Source organism: Amblyraja radiata, chromosome 37, assembly GCF_010909765.2.
Source record: "Amblyraja radiata isolate CabotCenter1 chromosome 37, sAmbRad1.1.pri, whole genome shotgun sequence".
Lineage (NCBI taxonomy): Eukaryota > Metazoa > Chordata > Chondrichthyes > Rajiformes > Rajidae > Amblyraja > Amblyraja radiata.
Genome location: NC_045992.1, coordinates 16138641 through 16159350, shown reverse-complemented (window position 1 = coordinate 16159350; position 20710 = coordinate 16138641). Strand labels below are relative to the sequence as shown.

The following is a 20710-nucleotide window of genomic DNA, read 5'->3' as shown; positions in this document are numbered from 1 at the left end:
GCTGTCAGGAGCCCGGGAGAAGCCAGCGTGGAGGTTGCCTCTGTGCTGGCTGTCAGCACTCAGCGAGCTGCCAGACTACCACCTCCCTCCATTCTTCTTGCAAATTACATTTTCAAATTGGTTTCTGTTTTACAAACAAAGGTAATAGGAACAAATAAAACATTCCAATATATACAGGGGGGCTGTCAGTCTCCACCCGCGTCAATTACTGGCGCGCAACTCAGCGCCTTTATCTTCGGAAATGTTAACGCCCCTCCGCTTTAGTTTGCAAGTCCGAGCTGGCCGCCTGCCCCTTTTCCGGGGTTACGTCCGCGCCAGGGAGGTACTAGAAAAGGGACTACACGCAGTCCACGGGCGCCCTTGGTGGAATGCATCCTCAATAAGGATGGGGAAATAGTAATTTAATATTCATAATTTAAGAATATTCGTTTTATTTTGCATCATGGTGGTGGGTTAGTTTGTATTGTTTTGTATTGTACATATAACTTTTGTAAATAATTGATTAAAATTATTTTTGGACAAAAAAAAGGAGATGTCTCTGTCGGAACCGGCTGCCTGCCCCTTCTTCCGGGAGTTACATCGGGAAGGAACGTGCGGTGCCCACGGGCACCACGGGGGGATTTCCAGGACCGCTTGGCACCGTGAGGGGGTTGAATGCATTCTGGACCAGGATTGTCAAGAGTCAAGAGAGTCAAGAGTGTTTATTGTCATGTGTCCCAGATAGAACAATGAAATTCTTACTTGCAGCAGCACAACACAGTATGTAAACATAGTACACTGCAAACAATATAACAAACGAGAGAGAAAAAAGTTCAGTGTGCGTGTACACATACATATACACACATGCATACACATGCATATATATATGTGTGTGTGTGCGTGTGTGTGTACGTAAATATATATGTGTGTATATGTATGTACACACACGCTTAACTTTTTTTTCTTGGTTATTATATCATTTGCATACATATATATATATATATATATATATATATACATACATACACGTACACACATGCACACACGTGCACGCACACACGCACACACATGCACACATAAAAAACAAGCAAACAATAATAGTGCAAAAAGACAAATCCCATGCCCACAAGTCAATGTAGTTCTGAGCTTATTTGGAGGTTGTAGTGTTTAATAGATGTAGGGAATAATATAATCACTTAATATTTAGTATTAAGAATATTTGCTGACTTTGTATAGTGGTAGTGGGTGTGTTGGTGTTGTTTGTTCTGTAAATATTATTATTGTAAATAATTGAATACATTTATTTTCGTAGAGAAAAAATAAGTGAGGCAATTGGTTCCACTTGCAAAATGTTCCTCACTATGATAAATCATGTTACGCCATTATAATGGAAGAGTCGCCGGGTAATTGCGATGTATTGATCTCGTGAATGCTCAAATCCCTCCACGGTTTGAGTTCACCCTATCTCCGCAAAGCCATCTTAGTCCACAACCCTCTGATGTATAGGTACCTGCCCACTCTGCTGCCTTGCTCTGATTTCCCTCAACCCACCAAGTCCAATGCTCAAGTAGTCATCTGTTCATTAGTTCATAAGTTATCGGAGCAGAATGAGGCCATCAAGTCTACTCCGCCATTCAATCATAGCTGATCTCTCTCCCTCTCAACTCCATTCTCCTGCCTTCTCCCCATAACCCCTGACACCCATACTAATCAAGAATTTGTCATTCTGTGCCTTAAAAATATCATTGGCATCTAGCCTCCACAGCTGTCTGTGACAATGAGTTCCATAGATTCACCACCCTCTGACTAAAGAAATTCATCCTCATCTTACCAAAGGCCTGTCCTTTTATTCTGAGGCTGTTACCCTCTGGTCCTAAACTCTCCCATTAGTGGAAACATCCTCTCCACATCCACTCTATCCAGGCCTTTCACTATTCAGTAAGTTTCAATGAGGTGCCCCCTCATCCTTCTATACTCCAGCGCCGTCAAACGCTCTTCATATATTAACCCACTCATTCCTGGGATCAATCTCGTAGTATCGGAACCTCTTGAGTCCTCGACTCCTTCTTAAAGTCACCCCTTAAAACCCAGTGTTAGGTGATTCAACCCAGCATCTCAGCATGAGATAATACCAAATGCTAAGTTAGATACAGGTCTGTGAGATTCCACACAAAACAGCAAGATTTGCTTGTTAAATATGTCTTAAATCACATTCAGAAAACCATGGCCACAATGACACAGTTGCTGGTTTTAACCTGCATTTGGAAAAACAATCCTAATGGATAGTCTCACCCAGGTCACTCCCTCTCCTCTCGTCTTACATCGGGCAAGAGGTACAGAAGTGTGAAAACGCACATCTCCAGTTTCAGGGACATCTCTTCCCAGCTGTTATCAGACAACTGAACCATCCTATCAACAACTAGAGAGCAGTCCAGAGCTACCATTTACCTCATTGAAGACACTTGGACTATCTTTAATCAGACTTTATTAGGCCTTTATCTTAGACTAAACGTTATTCCCTTTATCATGTTTCTGTACACTGTGGGTGGTTTGATTGTGATCCATGTTGTACCTCATAGTATACGTTATAATAAACTACACTACTAGCTTTGGCTGTGGGAAATTGTTACATAAATGAGACTGAGTTTTAATGAAGAGATGACCAAGCAGATTGATGAGGGCAGGGCGAGAGATGTTGTCTACGTGGACTTTGACAAGGCATTTCATGGTAGGCTGGTCCAAAATGTTATAAACCAACCTCCCTTCCATTGGCTCAATTTATACCTCACGTTGCCTCGGCAAGGCCAGCAGCATCATCAAGGACGAGTCGCACCATGGCCACTCCCTCTTCTCCCCGCTTCCATCGGGCAAAAGGTATAGAAAACGCACACCTCCAGATTCAGGGACAGTCTAGTGAAAAGCTTTTGTTGCGTGCTAAATTAGTCAGCGGAAAGACAACTCTATTACAATCAAGTCATCCATAGTGTATGGGAATAATGTCCGATTAAAGATAGTCCGAGGGTCTCCATTGAGGTAGATTGTTGTTCAGGACTGCTCTCTAGTTGTAGTAGGATGGTTCTGTTGCCTGATAACAGCTGGGAAGAAACTGTCCCTGAATCTGCAGATGTGCGTTTTCAAACCTATACCGTTTGCCCGATGGGAGAGGGGAGAAGAGGGAGTGGCTAGGGTGCAACTCGTCCTTGATGTTACAGCTGCACAAAGAGTTGATAAAGTCACATTTGGAACACAGTGTACAGTTCTGCTCGGCCTGCGATCGGAAGGATGTCATTAAAATGGAATGAATGCCAAAAAGATTTTCAAGAATGTTACTGGGACTGGATAGTTTGCATTAAAGGGAGAGATTGCATTGGGGGAACTTATTCCGTTGACGTGTTGGAGGCTAAGACTTGATTTCATAGAGATATATAAAATCAAGGGGATCATAGATGAGGTGAATATCCACAGTGTTTTAGAATGAGCTGCCGGAGAAGGAGTTGAAGACAGGTAAAATTACATGATATTTGGAGAGGTACATGGATAGGGCAGGTTGGTAGGGATATGGGTCTAGCAGGCTGGACAACTTGGTGGGCATGGATGAATTCGGCCGAAGGGCCTGTTTCTGTATTGTGACTCTTAGCAATTTCACAGGTTTAGTTTAGTTTAGTTTAGAGATACAGCGCGGAAACAGCCCCCTCGGTCCTTCGGCCCACCGTGTCCGCTCTGACCAGCGATCCCCGCACATTAACACTATCCTACACACACCAGGGACAATTTACATTTATACCAAGCCAATTAACCTACAAACCTGCACGTCTGCGGAATGTGGGAGGAAACCGAATATCTTGGAGAAAACCCGAGCAGGTCACAGGAAGAACGTACAAACTCCATTCAGACAGCACCTGGGGTCAGGATCGAACCCGGGTCCGTGGCGCTGTGAGGCAGCAACTCTACCGCTGCGCCACCGTGCCGCCCAATCATGAGGTCAAAACATGATGCTCTTTCTTCAAAGTCCTAATGTACCAACAACATTAGCAAAAAGCCAGATACAACAGGAGGGATTGAATGAGGACATGGTCCAGTCACTGAAGATTTTCAATTGTGTAGTTTGTTTTTCAGTCAATCTCCTGTAACATCCCTAATGTACAGCCTGGGGAAATGCTGTCCATTGATTATTCAGATGTAACCCTAATGAATAAATGTTGGTGGGATCAGATAGTACTTATACAAAGAGGTGCAAGGAAGGAACCGCAGATGCTGGAATCTAGAGCAAAATGCAAAGTGCTGGAGTAACTCAGCAGGTCAGGCAGCATCTGTGGAGGGAATGGACAGGTGACGTTTAGGTATAGGACACAAAGTGATGGGGTAACACAGTGGGGCCAGGCAGCATCTCTGGAGAGACATGGACAGGTGACAATAGACAATAGACAATAGGTGCAGGAGTAGGCCATTTGGCCCTCGAGTCAGCACCGCCATTCAATGTGATCATGGCTGATCATCCCCAATCAGTACCCCGCTCCTGCCTTCCCCATATCCCCAGACTCTGCTATTTTTAAGAGCCCTATCCAGCTCTCTCTTGAAAGCATCCAGAGAATCTGCCTCCACCTGCCTCAATGTACATCTGAGGCAGAGAATTCCACAGACCTCGTGTCTAGACCCGGGATTTCAAGTCTAGACCCTTCTTCAGATTGGAAAGGTCAGTACCTTTCTACAGATTGTTGAAGGGTCCTGACCCAAAACGTCACCTGAGTATTCCCTCTACTTCTTCTTTTGTGTTCTTATGCTACATGGTGGCTTGCCACTGCTGTACACATCGTTGCACTATTGGAGTGTTAAGTACAAGGTGTGCAGTAGTACATGGATTATCTAGCAATGGGCATTGCAGTAGGTGTTGCATTGTCTGGGTCTGTGTGCCACAGTCACAGGTTGTTGTACCCTCGATGTAGCCCCATTTGTGCATTGTCACCCTTGACCTCCCGACCCCGGTTCGCAGTGGGTTGAGACATCTCCAGTTCAGCCATGTGTTCATCATCACCTGGTGGTAAGCACTCTGCTGCTGGTATGCCCATCTTGGTGGAAATAGGGGCAGTGGCTCTACAGATGCTCCCTGACCCGTGGAGTTACTTCAGCACTTTGCACTTTCATTCATTCATAAGATCTAGGAGCAGAATTAGGCCATTCAGCTCATCAAGTCTACTCTGCCATTCAATTATGGCTGTACTATCTTTCCCTCTCAACCTCATTCTCCTGCCTTCTCCCCATAACGCCTGATACCCGTACTAATGAAGAATCTGTCCATCTCCGCCTTAAAAATATCCATTGACTTGGCCTCCACTGCCTTCTGTGGCAAAGAATTCCACAGATTCACCACCCTCTGACTAAAACAAATCCTCCTCATCACCTTCCTAAAGGAACGTCCTGTTATTCTAGGGCTATGGCCTCTGGTCCTAGACTCTCCCACTAGTGGAAACATCGTCTCCATATTCACTCTTTCCAAGCCTTGCTCCAGGTTTTGCTCAAGCTGTACAAATCCAGTCTATCTGGTCAACTACTTAGATGTACATGGAGGGAACATGCCCTCCGGCCCACTGAGTCCACGCAGACCAGCGATCACCCCGTACACTCACACTACCCTACACTTTGTGTCCTTCTTTGTAAAGCAGCATCTACAGTTCATATTTTCTCTATCTTCTCTCTCAGTTGGATGTTTATGGCTACCATAAGTATCAAAGGTCACACTGAACAATATACATTTGCTTCCCAGCTGTTATCAGGCAACTGAACCATCCTATCACCAGCTAGAGAGCGGTCCTGAGCTAACGTCTACCACTTTGGGGACCCTCGGACTATCTTTAATCAAACGTTTCTGTATGTTACCCTGCACTAAACGTTAATCCCTTTATCCTGTATCTGTGCACTGTGGATATGTCGATTGTAATCATGTATAGTCTTTCCGCTGACTGGATAGCACGCAAAAAAAGAAAGCCTTTCACTGTACCTCAGTACATGAGATAATGAATTAAATTAAACTACTCTAAACTAACCTGAACTAAACTAAACTAAACTAAACTGCATATAGACATCTCAATATGAGATAATACATTTTTAACCATATCGTAGCTACTCAATAGTTGGTAGATTAGACATTTCAGCAATTGAATAATGTGGCAGACTAAATCATCTCGATTTTTTACGAAAAGTGATTGCAAGATTTCCTGTTGTTTTATTTATTGATTTTGTTTACTTTTTGTAGCTATTGATTTGAGATTTGTTCAGCATGAAATTTGATGGAATCTAAAATGCAGCATAAATAAAACATTCGGCAAATGAACAGGGTCCCCGACCCGAAACGTCACCTATCCATTTTCTTTAGGGATAGATGCAAAAGGCTGGAGTATCTCAGCGGGTCAGGCAGCATCTCCGGGGAAAAGGAATGGGTGACGTTTCGGGTCGAGACCCTTCATCAGACTGAGAGTCGGGGAGAGGGAAACTGAAGGCGTGAGAAGGTACGGAACAAACTACAGCCTGCATCGGTGGCTCAGGAAAGGTGGAGCCCACAATGGTCCATTGTGGGCTGGGGACAAGGTAATAACAAAGGGATACGAACGGTGGAATTAACAAGAGCTGTGGGGGGGGGGGGGGATGCAAAGGTTACTTGAAATTAAATAAATCGATATTTATTCTGCTAAGTTGTGAGCTGCCCAAGCGAAATATGAGGTGCTGTTCATCCAATTTGTGTGTAGCCTCACTCTGACAGTGGAGGAGGCCCAAGACAGAAAGGTCAGTGTGGGAATGGGAGAGGGGAGTTAAAATGGTTGGCATCTTCTCCAGAGATGCTGCCTGACCCTCTGAGTTACTCCAGCATTTTGTTTCTATCTTTGGTATAAAGATAGCATCTGCAGTTCAATGTGCTGCCCATGTCTGAAGGAGCTGGGAAATTCAAAATCGCCAAATTGTGATGGTTTGGAGTTTTTAATAATATTCTCAGTACATTTCTTGTAAGTTCCCCACAAACAGTTGATGAATAGAAACCTTTTCTTACGCACAAGGTGTTGATGAAGACAATTTGGAACTCCCCCAACAACACCACCTACTGGATAAAACTTGTAGCTATATTGCACCAGGCAAGTAACTATGAACTGTGTTTCCATTCTCAATTTAGTTTCGTGTCGGAAGGAACTGCAGATGCTGGTTTAAACCAAAGATAGACACGGGTGACATTTCGGGTCGAGACCCTTCTTCAGACCCATCTTGTAGTTGTTATCTGTTGATGGTTTAGTTCAGATAGGCACAAAGTGTTGGAATAACTCAGCGGGTCAGACAGCATCTCTGGAGAGAAGGAATGGCTGGCATTTCGTGTTGAGACCCTTCTTCAGACAAGAAATACAGCACGGAAACAGGCCCTTCGGCCCACCTAGTCCACACCGACCAGCAGTTAACACTACCCTACACACACCAAAGACAATATTGAATTTAGATCAAGCCAATTAACCTACAAACCTGTACGCCTTTGGAGTGTGGGAGGAAACCGAAGATCTCGGAGAAAACCCACGCAGGTCACGGGGAGAACGTACAAACTCCTGTACAGTGAAGCACCTGTAGTCGGGATCGAACCAGGGTCTCTGGTGCTGTAAGGTTGTAGCTCTGTATGTGGCACCACCGTATCGCCCCTTTGTACATGTACCTTAAATGTTAAATTCTCCCATTTAACATTTGTTTAGGCTTCCTTTTTTCTCCTATCTGTTATGGTGATATTTTATTCAAAGTTTTGTCATTTATTCATAGAGTTATACAGCGTGGACGTTCTGGCCCAACCTGCCCACACCGGCCAACATGTCCCAGCTACACTAGTCACACCAGCCTGCATTTGGCCGATATTCCTCTAAACATGTCCTATCCATGTAATATCAGACTATCCAGTCTGAAGAAGGGTCTCGAGCCGAAACGTCACTCATTCCTTCTGCCTATCCCGCTGAGTTACTCCAGCTTTTTGTGTCTGTCTTCAGTTTAAACCAGCATCTACTGTTCCTTCCTACACATGTCCTCTCCATGTACCTGTCAAACTGGTGCTTAAACGTTACAAAGTTTTGTTTATTTTCTTTGTGACTGTGGTTAGTCTCTTGAACTTTTTATGCATTCTAGAGTTAAAAGCACAAACTCCCAGCATGCCAAAGTAATTTACTTCTTTTGAAACCTATCACCAATTGCACAGACTTCATATAGCTATCACCAATGCGCAGAAGAAATCTACTCAATCTTGCCCTTCAGCTTCTGAGATAGAAATCTCCTCTGTGAAGGTTAAGATGTAAAGACTAAAATGGTAATCTCCGGAGGTTGTTTGTAAGAAGCATCTCCATTATGTTTAGGCAGGAGAATTGTAGTTTCGTTCGTTGCAGAAAATACTAAATAAGCTCTGAACTACATAGACTTTAGTTAACTTTAGTACAGAGATACAGTGCGGAAACAGGCCGGCCCACTGAGCCCGCACCGACCACCGATCCCTGCACATTAACACTATCCTACACACACCTAGGAACAATTTTTTTATAACATTTATTCCGAGCCAATTAACCTACAAACCTCTATTTCTAGAGTGTGGGAGGAAACTGAAGATCTCGGAGAAAACCAACGTAGGTCACGGGGAGAATGTACAAACTCCGTACAGACAGCACCCGTAGTCAGGATCGAACCCGGATCTCTGGCGCTGTACGGCAGTAACTCTACCTACTTGGGGGCATTGGTTTTGTCTTTGAGCACTATTCTTGATGTTTGCGTTTATCTGTATGTATGTGTGCGTGTATATACTGCGTGGATTGTCTCTGAGATCTTCACAAATGCATACAGATAAAAGTAAACAAACAATTATATATATGTGTGTGTGTGTGCGTGCGTGCGTGCGTGCATGCGTGCGTGCGCGCGTGTGTGTGTGCCTGCGTGCGTGCATGCGTGTGTGTGTGTGTGTGTTCGTGTCTGTATGTGATTTTGTGTGTGTTTGTGCCTGTGTGTGAGCAGTTGCTACCTTTCTGTACTGCCCCTGTAGATTTGTGTGTATTTGTGTGTGTACATATATATATATATATATATATATATATATATATACACACACACACACACTGAACTTTTCTTTCTCATTTATCATATTGTTTACAGTGTACTATGTTTACATATTGTGTTGTGCTGCTGCAAGTAAGAATTCCATTGTTCCGTCTGGGACACATGACAATAAAACACTCTTGATTCTCTTCAATAATAAAAATCTCCGAAATTGAGTCAGTAGAAAAATTCCACCTCATCCAAGTCGTGTTATTTAATTAAGCCTAATTCCTTATTTCAAACTGTCACTGCTGATCACAGGTCTATGTCCAGTGGGATTTTTACACAACTCTAACGCAGCTTAAAGCGCCTTCTCCAGGCACCACTCAAATTTGGAAACCGAGACACTGTCAGCATGTCGTTTGATGACTTTTTTCTGCAGTTCAAATAGACACGCAATGTGATTTATGTCTCGCTGTCTTCCAGAGGGAACAGGGCAGCAATGAAATAAAAATATGATAAACAAAACTACCAGAAATCAGACCCTGCGTTAGAATCCACTGTACTGACAGCAACCACTTAATACTCCATTGGTATCCTTTACCTTTTCAGTTAAATCTATCAATTCATCGTACAGTCTGCCCTCCCTATTACGGCCTGCTTCATGACGGATTTCGGTTAAAATCGACAAAATCTGTCACAAACGAGCCATCCGTTCACACAGGAAACCAAGGACGGAGTTTGTTGTTTCACGGAGTGAAATTTACTCCAAGCCAGGCTAGTTAGTTTTTCAGAAGGAACTGCAGATGCTGGAAAATCGAAAGTACACAAAAATGCTGGAGAAACTCAGCGGGTGCAGCAGCATCTATGGAGCGAAGGAGATAGGCAATGTTTCGCACCCGCTGAGTTTCTCCAGCATTTTTGTGTACCTTTATGCTACTTAGTTGGTTAGTTTAGTTTATTGTCACATGTACCGAGGTGGTACATTAAAATGCTTTTGTTGCGAGCTGGCCAGTCAGCGGAAAGACAACACATGATTACAATCGAGCCATTTACAGTGTGTACATACATGATAACGGAATAACATTTAGTGCAAGGTAAAGCCAGCAAAGTCCAGTCAAAGAGAGTCCAGTTGTGATAGGAGTAAATGTTGTCTCTGGTACACAAAATTGCTGGGGAAACTCAGCGGGTGCAGCAGCATCTATGGAGCGAAGGAAATAGGCGACGTTTCGGGCCGAAACCCTTCTTCAGACACAAAATGTTGTCTCTGTCTGTGTTTACCTTTCCTATTTAATGTATGTTTAGAGTCATAGAGTCATACAGCGTGGAAACAGGCCCTTCGGCCCAACTTGCCCTCTCTGACCAACAGTCCCATCTACACTAGTCTCACCTGCCTGTGCTTGGCCCATATCCCTCTAAAGCAGACATATCCATGTACCTGTCCAAATACTGCTTCTCTAAAGTCTCAAAGTCAAAAGCAAAGTGTGGATGTGAGTCGATCTTGCGAAATAATGAGTTGATGCATTAAAATGTGCACTAACCCCCAGAACATGGTCTCCATTTATTGACTATTTGAAGGGGTAGATTGGTTCAGCACGGGAACTTGACTGAAGCCCGAACTCAGGATTAGATGAAAAGTTATATTTTATAATTTACGAACCTATCTCCAATGTTGTATTATTAGTAAATTATTCCATTCTTCTTTATCATGTTTTTTTTTCTTTCTTATTCTCTATCTATAAAAAAAAACTAGAAGCAGTCAAGATACAACTGATAATATTAGCAATGTATGACTGACTGATATACATGAAATGTTTTTATTATGATATGTACTTGCTTCTAATAAAAATATTAATTAAAAAAAAAAAAAATGTGATCGGAAGATTCCAGCTTAACAGTTGGAATAAATTGAATAAATCTCTGTTTAATGGTGTAAAATGGTGAAAGTGCAATTGAAGTTACCTGCATTATGCAACAGATATATACGCAGTGTTATTTAGACATTTGGACCCTTGGACTATCCTTGTTCGGACTTTGCTGGCTTCACCTTGCACTAAACGTTGTTCCCCTATCATGTATCTGTACACTGTAAATGGCTCGATTGTAATCATGTATTGTCTTTCCGCTGGCTGGTTAGCACGCAACAAAAATCTTTTCACTCCACCTCGGCACATGTGACACTAAACTAAACTAAACTAAACTAAACATTTGAATTAGCGTAGACCCACAGTGGCGGGATTGCCAGATACCAAAGGTGCTTCCTGGAGGATTAGGAGACACAGTCACATAACTAAGGCTGCTTCGAGCGGCGGTATTTTGATTCAGCAATCTGACCTCTGAGCTTTCCTCCCAGCACAGACTGACAAGAATGTGGCGGAGATTTAAATCCAAGGAAACCGTCGATTAGGCAAATCATTTGAAACAGATGCATTGAGCAAATGTGCACTCCCTCACTAAGCACTCTGTATTGACACTTAACACCTCAACACTTTTATTTCTCTCCTCAGTCCCGTGCTTCTTCTGCGAAATACTTCCTCAAACATAAATCAGTCTCGGACGCGCTCGGTCTGCCCATTGAAATCGCAATCTGCCAAAGCCCCTGGTGATCCTGGTAAACTCCAGCGGGATTCCAAAGTGACTTCAAAGGAAGAGTTTGTGGGAAGTACAGGGCTCTCCAGAGTGCACACACACACACACACACACAAACACACACACACACACACACACACACACACACACACACACACACACACACACACACACACACACACACACACACACACACACACACACACACACACACACACACACACACACACACACATAGAAACAAAGAACTGCTGAAGGTAGACAAAAGTGCTGGAGAAACTCAGCGGGTGCAGCAGCATCTATGGAGCGAAGGAAATAGGCAACGTTGCGGGCCGAAACCCTTCAAAGAACTGCTGATGCTGGTTTACACCAAAGATAGACACAAAGTGCTGGGGTAACCCAGCGGGTCAGGCAGCATCTCTGGAGAAAAAGGATGGGTAACGTTTCGGCTCCGAAAAAGGCTCCTGACCCGAAATGTCACCCATCATTTTTCTCCAGAGACGCTGCCTGACCCACTCAGTTACTCCAGCATTTTGAGTCTTATCTTTGGTATAAATCAACATCTTCGGTATGAACCAGCATCTGCAGTTCCTTTCTACACATGTGTCAATATCTCTTTCACTATATAATGTAGACTTTAAAAAGGTCAGGTATAATGTGATAGTGGATTTGTTAAAGAGATGCTGCCTGACCCGCTGAGCTACTCCAGCACTTTGTATCTATCTTCAACCCACACAGTGCACAGGTCTCAATGCAAATACCTTACTCTGTATATTAACTGTGTGGGGGTAAATCCACAAAATTATCTTCTGCAGTTCTTCTGTATAATCTTCTTTCAGAGAACATACAAAGTCCGTACAGTCAGTAACTGTGGCCAGGATCTGCGGAGCATCCTGGACAACACAGCTCACCCCCTTCCATGGCACACTGGTCAACCTGAGGAGCACCTTCAGCAACAGACCGGTTCCACCAACATGCAGGACAGAACGCCACAGGAGATCCTTCTTCCCTGTGGCTATCAAACTGTACAACTTCTCCCCCTTCTGTCGTGGGGTAGACTGACACTGAGACCTTCACCCCCCTCGAAACGACTCGGTTGGCCAAAGGGTCAGTTTCCGCGCTGTATCTCTAACTAAATAAACTAAACACTAAAAGTCAAACCAAACTTTGCGGAAATACAATAAATCCAAACACAACTGCAATAGATAGAAGATACAGAGTGCAGAATATAGTTTTCAGCTTTGCAGTGCATCTGTTCCAGAGACATAGTCCAATGTCCACAATGGGATAGAGGTGAATTGAGCAGTCCCCTACCTTATGGAATAACTGTTATTTAGTTAATTTATATCAGTGGATAACCATAACTGAAATGTTAGTGCAGTAAATAACTTTGACATTAGGAGCAAGCAATAGTATAAAGTGCTAAGCCTGAAGCACAATTCCCAGCTTGCATTCTACTATGTACTAACGTTACTGTATACATTTCAACCTTCAGATATCAGTATACTATGTGTTTATACTCGTGCAAATACCTCAAAGCTGATAGCCACTGTGTATCTGCCTACCCCGAGCCCACACTTATAGAACGTAGACCCGTATAGCACAGGAACAGGCCCTTCGGCCCATAATGCCTGTGCCGTACATGACGCCTGCCTCCATATCCTGGCACATAATCCATCAACCCTCCATTCCCTGCACCCCTATCTAGAGGCCTCTTAAATGCCTCTAGTGTATCTGCCTCCACCCCTGGCAGCGCGTTCCAGGCGACCCATCACCTTGCCACGCACATTTTCTTTAAACATGAGATACACATTTTGGTAAATTTATCCCAACAATAATTGTGGCACGGTGGTGCAGCGGTAGAGTTGCTGCCTTACAGCGCCAGAGACCTGGGTTCGATCCTGTCTGTATGGAGTTTGTACGTTGGAGCTTGGGGGTTTTCTCCGGGTGCTCTGGTTACCTCACACACTCCAAAGACGTGCAGGCTTGTAGGTTAATTAGCTTTGGTAAAAATTGTAAATGGCCCCTAGTGTGTAGGATAGTGCTAGTGTACAGGGTGATCGCTGGTCGGTGTGGACTCGGTGGGCCGAAGGACCTGTTTCCACTCTGTATCTAATAAGCCAAAGAGGGATGTTCAGAAGATGGCTTTAAGCTGCAATATAATGAGTTTAAATGGGGTGGAAGACAAATGTGACATCACCATGAAGAAATCGGTTCTTACACAGAGAGCAAACAACACATACAACTATTTCCCAAATAAAGAGACCAAATTTCACAAACCATTTAAGAAATAATTGGATATGTTATGGTCCCCTGAGTGGGAGAATTAAAAAGGTTTGAAAAGCTGTTCTCATCTTGTAGTCCATTTGAATGACAAACAGCACAAGAAGGCCAGTTGGCCCCTCAAGCCTAACCTATCATTCAACATGGTCATGTCTAGAAGACCAACAGACAGCCAACCATGTCATCTCTTGGTGCCCACTTTACCACCCACCAAATGGAGCTCAGGGCCTGGCAGACAACAACCTGGCTGCTCAACACCCGGCTTGAGATCTAACTATTCCTTTGGTTTATGTTTCATTCGCAAGCAGAAGAAGAAGAAGACTTCCACTGTTACGCTGATGACACCCAGATTTACCTTGGCACCAAATCCCCCCACAACCCCCCCCCCCCCCCCCCCCCCCCCCCCCCCTCTCCCATATCAACTCCTGTTTGTCAGCTATAAAAACCTGGATGCAACATAATTTCCTCAAACTCTTTGATTCCACCCTCTCCCTTGAGCCTCACATCCGCCATGTCATTAAAACCTCCTTCTTTCATCTCCGCAACATCGCCAAACTCAGACCCTCTCTCACACCTCCCGCTGCTGAAAGACTCATCCATGCCTTCATCTCCTCCCGACTGGACTATTGCAACTCACTTCTCCTTGGCATCAGCTCCATCTACATCAACCGACTCCAACTGGTCCAGAACGCAGCCGCCCGACTCATCACCCACACCAAATCCTGGCATCACATCACTCCAGTCCTCAAACAACTTCACTGGCTTCCCATCTCCCACCGGATCACCTACAAAATCCTGGTCCTCACCTACAAAGCCCTCCACCATCTGGCCCCCCCATATCTCACTGACCTCCTCTCCCCCTACCAACCCTCACGGTCCCTCAGATCCACATCAGCCGGTCTCCTCTCCATCCACAAGTCCAACCTCCGCAGTTTTGGGGACAGAGCCTTCTCCAGAGCAGCTCCCAGGCTCTGGAACTCCCTCCCCCAACTGATCCGCAATTCCGTGTCCCTCACCATCTTCCAGTCCCGCCTCAAGACCCATCTCTTCACCTCTGCCTATCCTTAGCCCCACGTCCCCGTCCCTTTTCATCTGTGCATTAATTGCCTCATACTGTGTTTTGTATTGAATTCTGTCTTTACTTTGTGTACTAGTCATGTCTCTACTATTTATTTCATTCCCCTTACATGTTTTTCCTCTACATGCTCAATTTTTGTAAGGTGTCCTTGAGGCTCTTGAAAGGCGCCCGTAAATAAAATTTATTATTATTATTATTATGTCTATCGGCACGACACGGTGGCGCAGCGGTAGAGTCGCGCCAGACACGGTAGAGTCACAGCGCCAGACACCCAGGTTTGATCCTGACTACGGGTGCTGTCTGTACGGAGTTTGTACGTTCTCCCCGTGACCTGCGTGGGTTTTCTGCGGTTTCCTGCCACACTCCAAAGACATACAGGTTTAAAGGTTAATTGCCTTTGGTAACATTGTAAATTGTCCCTAGTGCATGTAGGATATTGTTAGTGTGCGGGGATTGCTGGTCGGTGCAGACTCGGTGGGCCGAAGGGCCTGTTTCCGCGCTACATCCCAAAAAAACTAAACTAACAAGCTCTTTGTTTCTGCAGAAAGGGGAATCGGTGATGTTTCGGGTTGAGACCCTTCTTCAGGTTCAATCCCGGGTGCTGTCTGTACGGAGTTTGCACGTTCTGCCCATGACCACGTTGGTTTTCTCCGACATCTTTGGCTTCCTCCCACACTCCAGGAGACGTACAGGTTTGTAGGTTAATTGGCTTGGTGTAAATGTAAAATCGTCCCTAGTGGGTGTAGGGGATGTGCGGGGATCGCTGGTCAGTGTGGACTTGATGGGCCGAAGGGCCTGTTTACACGCTGTATCCCAAAAACCAAACTAACAAGCTCTTTGTTTCTACAGAAAGGGGAATAGGTGATGTTTCGGGTTGAGACCCTTCTTCAGACTCCTTGAGCAGGACCGGTCTGTCTGCTAATCCGGGAAAATTAAATTAAAAAAATGCCGGAGTTCTCTGATCATTAGGGCGAGTTTGGACAGTGGTCGGAGAGGGCACAGCTGTGACAATCCAAGCATGACAATGGCTCGTAGTATTCCTTGCCAAGATTTCCTGGCGACTAATTGGCAGAGGGACAGAAGTGTCCAATGTTTGGGGCACAGCAAGGAGTCAATTCCTTCAAGAGAAAGGGAAGAAAAGGTAAAAGGAAAAAGAAATAAAATAAAGGACTTTTATCCATTCTGTGGCAGAAAGATTAGAATAGTCTGCGTCCAGTGGGGCTGTGAGGACTGTGTTTAATTACACCAGCTTTTCCAGCTATTGTGGATGAGAAACGTTTGTTTTCTTTTGAGAGAAAAAAAGTGCTGATATCCCAATAAAGAGGAGGAAGTGGTTGGGGTGACTGTGAATGACTCCTGCAGTTTTAATGGAGCGACAAGCATTCCTCTCAACATGGTCCCTTGCAGCGGCACAAAAACATGCTTTAATGAGTGGCGACTTGTAAGACAGCGTGATTCGAACAGTTTCTATAGTAACCTTTCTAAGGTTCTGCCAGTGAGTTGGACCTCGCTAACTTCGGAGACATCACGAGGTGTTTAATTTTTTCGAGTTGCGAAATAAGCAGATCGGGAGGGGGTGGAAACATTTAAAAAAAGCCGGAAGGAACAGGTGGACAGAAGTGGGAGTCGATGAAGGAAATTATTAAACCCAAGGGTTCTGTTAACCACACTCGCCCCGGTTACCGCACAGTTTGCGCCTGGCCACAAAGACTCGTTGGCTTCAGGTTAACGCTGGCTGCCTTATCAGAGAGTTTTTTAGAGCAATAATGCCCCTGTCGCACCTAGGAAACCTGAACGAGATACAGCACGGAAACAGGCTCACCGAACAGCATTGCCTAATGCTACCCTACGCACTAGGGACAATTTACATTTATACCAAGCCAATTAACCTACAAACATATACGTCCTTGGAGTGTGGGAGGAAACTGAAGATGTCGGAGATAAAACCCACGCAGGTCACCGGGAGAATGTATAAAATCCGTACAGACAAGCATCCGTAGTCAGGATCAAACCCATGTCTCTGGCGCTGTGTAATGCCCCTGTCCCACTTAGGAAACCTGAATGGAAACCTCTGGAGACTTTGCGCCCCACCCAAGGTTTCCGTGCGGTTCCCGGAGGTTGCAGGTAGTTGCCGGAGGTTGCAGGTAGTGGAAGCAGGTAGTGGAAGCAGGTAGTGGAAGCAGGTAGTGGAAGCAGGTAGTGGAAGCAGGTAGGGAGACTGATTAAAATCTCCGGGAACCGCACGGAAACCTTGGGTAGGGCGCAAAGTCTCCAGAGGTTTCCGTTCAGGTTTCCTAAGTGGGACAGGGGCATTAAGTTGGCAGTCGCTTGCACAACCCCCCTGCAGTCCTAGAGTCTCGCACAAGAAATGAAGACTAATTTCCTGGAAAAATATGCAAGCAATCACCAGGAGAAAAACCATGAGCACACAACAAAAGCAGTCCTCGCTTTCATCATGTTCCCTTAAACACTTGCTTCTTGTTAGTGAAAAATATCGGCAGACGGAGAAGGGGAAACTGCTGGCTTGAAGAGATAGTTGGAAGTAAACATAGAAATATAGAAGGTACACAAAAATGCTGGAGAAACTCAGTGGGTGCAGCAGCATCAATGGAGCGAAGGAAATAGGCAACGTTTCGAGCCGAAACCCAAGGAAATAGGCAACGTTTCGGCCCGAAACATTGCCTATTTCCTTCGCTCCATAGATGCTGCTGCACCCGCTGAGTTTCTCCAGCATTTTTGTGTACCTTCGATTTTCCAGCATCTGCAGTTCCTTCCTGAACATAGAAATATAGAAAATAGGTGCAGGAGAGGGCCATTCGGCCCTTCGAGCCAGGGCCATCATTCAATGTGATCATGGCTGATCATCCAGAATCAGTGCCCCGTTCCTGCCCTCTCCCCATATCCCTTGATTCCGAAGTAGGACACAGCCTTTTAGTTTGCTTCAGAGATACAGCGTGGAAACAGCCCACTCGGCCCACCGAGTCCGCGCCGACCAGCTATCACCACCTCCATTAGTTCTATCCCGCACACCAGGGACAATTTACAGATGTCAATTAACCTACAAACCAGCACATCTGTGGCGCCCATCTTCTGGGCAATGTCTTTGAGTTTTAGTTTAGAGATACAGCGCGGAAACAGGCCATTCGGCCCATCGTGTCCGCGCGGACCAGCGATAACCCAGAACTCAAATTCTATCCTACACACTGGGGACAATTTACCGAAGCCAATGAACTACAAACCCGCACGTCTTTGGAGTGTGGGAGGAAACCGGAGCACCCGGAAAAACCCACATGGTCAGAAGGAGAACGGACAAACTCTGCACAGACAGCACCTGTTGAGATGATTGAACCTGGGTCTCTGGCACTGTGAGGCAGCAACTCTACCGCTGCACCACCAGCTTCTGGGGGAAATGTTCTGTCTTATTCTTTTAACAAAATTACATTTATTCAGCTATTTAAAAAAATATTTACACATTGAACGATGACAAAACACTCACCACCATAACACCAGACTGGCAAATGTGGAACTAAATATCAAATGGCATTATCACAATCCTGATGTGGGATATAGTCAACTCCCAGCAATGCCTGGTGGTCCTGGAACTCACCCACAGTGCCAGTGGACATCACATGTTCTCTTTCAAGGGATACACAGGCACGGATGTAACCCTGGAAACGAGGCAGGCAGTCGCCTTGGGCAGAGCCCTGGTCGACCTGGCACTGTGACCCATCTTGGCCAGGCCCAGGAGCAAGCATGCCAGGACATCTTCTGATCTACCTGCCTTTGGTATCATTCAGCGGATGAGAAAAAATTTCCAAGGCTTTGAGTTTTTGCTCTTTTAAGGTTTGATGAGCCAAAGCTCCTTTCAATTCTGTACAATTGAATTTGAATTTAACGAATTGGTGTCCATTTGTTAGTTCAGTTCCATGGAGGTGTGTAAGTGGAGATCAGGCCACGATAAACATGTAACATGAGACTATATTACCAGGGCAGCACTGCAGCGCAACTGTAGAGTCGCTGCTTTATAGACTCGTGTGCAATCCTGACTACAGAAGCAGTCTGTGTGGAGTTTGCACGTTCACTCTGTGACCGTGTGGGTTTTCTCCGGGTGCATCGGTTTCCTCCCACAAAGATGTGTGGGTTTGTAGGTTATTTGGCTTTGACGTAAATTGTCCCTCGTGTGTGAGGTAGTGTTAGTGCGCAGGGTGATCGCTGGTCAGCGCAGAATCGGTGAGGGGAAGGGCATAGTTCTCCACTGTATCTCAAAACTAAACTAAACTAAATTAAACTTATTATTATCTAGTTAAAGTCTGCATTTTTTTAATATATACTCAACTTTTCTTTGTTTTTTATTATGTTTTACAGGGTACTATGTTTACATATCTGTGTTCCGCTGTGAAATGTTTCAAGTGGATGGAATAGAACTATGGGTGACCGATGGTCGGTGTGGACTCGGTGGGCCGAAGGGCTTGTTTCCACGCTGTATAATTACCATCTCCACCTCATAAAAAACTAAAGGGCCTATTTCTATTTTTTATATACACACTTCACATTTTTCTACTCTCTACCATCTATTTTTCCACTCTTTCCCCTTTCTATTGTTTTCTTTTTCTTGCCTTGCTTACTTCCTTCTCATAACATAAAACCAGAGGTTGTACATGGAATGGATTACGGTATGACATAGTTGGCACCTAAAATTAGGTGCCACTGTATTGTTTTGTATTGTATTAACTTCTAATATAAATAAATAAATAAAAAATAAAAAAAGTTGCGCGTCATTTACGCGACATCATTTACGCGTCACGATGCGCGCGTTGTGACACGCACGTGATGCTCGCATGGTGCGCATTGCGCGTGGAGACGTAGGCAGTGACGCGCATGGCCCCCCAGGATTTTGGGATTCACCAAATCTTCGTGCGCTACCTGCGTGACGCGCAAATGACGCCCAAGTGGGACACGCCCCTTAAGGATCCTCCCTTCGTTTCCAAGTCATTCCCAGCCTTTAACCACTTCACCCAGTCAAACAAGCTTTACCACCCAATTATACATTTATCATAATCAAAAAGTGGACACAGGAGGAAAACACACAAGGATCCGTTTGATATTTTCCCATCGTTTTCAATGGCCATGTGATAAATCCCAAATATCTTGAGACTGAATAACCTTGGAGCAACGAGCCTTACCTCACAGAGAAATCAGCTTCCTAATAATCCTTATCAAACAGTATTACACTCAGTGGTAACTCTCATATAAAGGTGCAGAGGGGATTCAAAGAACAGGCATATTCAAATGTACATGCTGTTAACTAAATAAGAACTCAATCTCATAACATTCCTTCTTTAGTTTATTCCATGGAAACAGGCCCTTCGGCCCACCGAGTCTGCACCGACCAGCGATCCCCGCACACTAATACTACCCAACACACTCACGTGGAACAATTTTACATTTACCACAAGCCAATTAACCTGCAGTGTTTAAGAAGGAACTGCAGATGCTGGAAAATCGAAGGTAGACAAAAATGCTGGAGAAACTCAGCGGGTGCAGCAGCATCTATGGAGCGAAGGAAATATAGAAGGTACACAAGGTAAACATAGAAATATAGAAGGTACACAAAAATGCTGGAGAAACTCAGCGGGTGCAGTTTGCAGCATCATCTATGGAGCGAAGGAAATAGGCAACGTTTCGGGCCGAAACCCTGTGGTTTCGGCCCGAAACGTTGCCTATTTCCTTCGCTCCATAGATGCTGCTGCA

At 44.8% G+C, this 20710-nt stretch overlaps 1 protein-coding gene across 17 annotated transcripts in view; it reads right to left on the bottom strand.

Annotated features, from left to right (window-relative positions):
* pax2 (paired box 2) overlaps positions 1 to 20710 on the bottom strand; it is a 184341-nt gene that overhangs the window by 121970 nt on the left and 41661 nt on the right. The gene's annotated exons all lie outside the window — the stretch shown is intronic.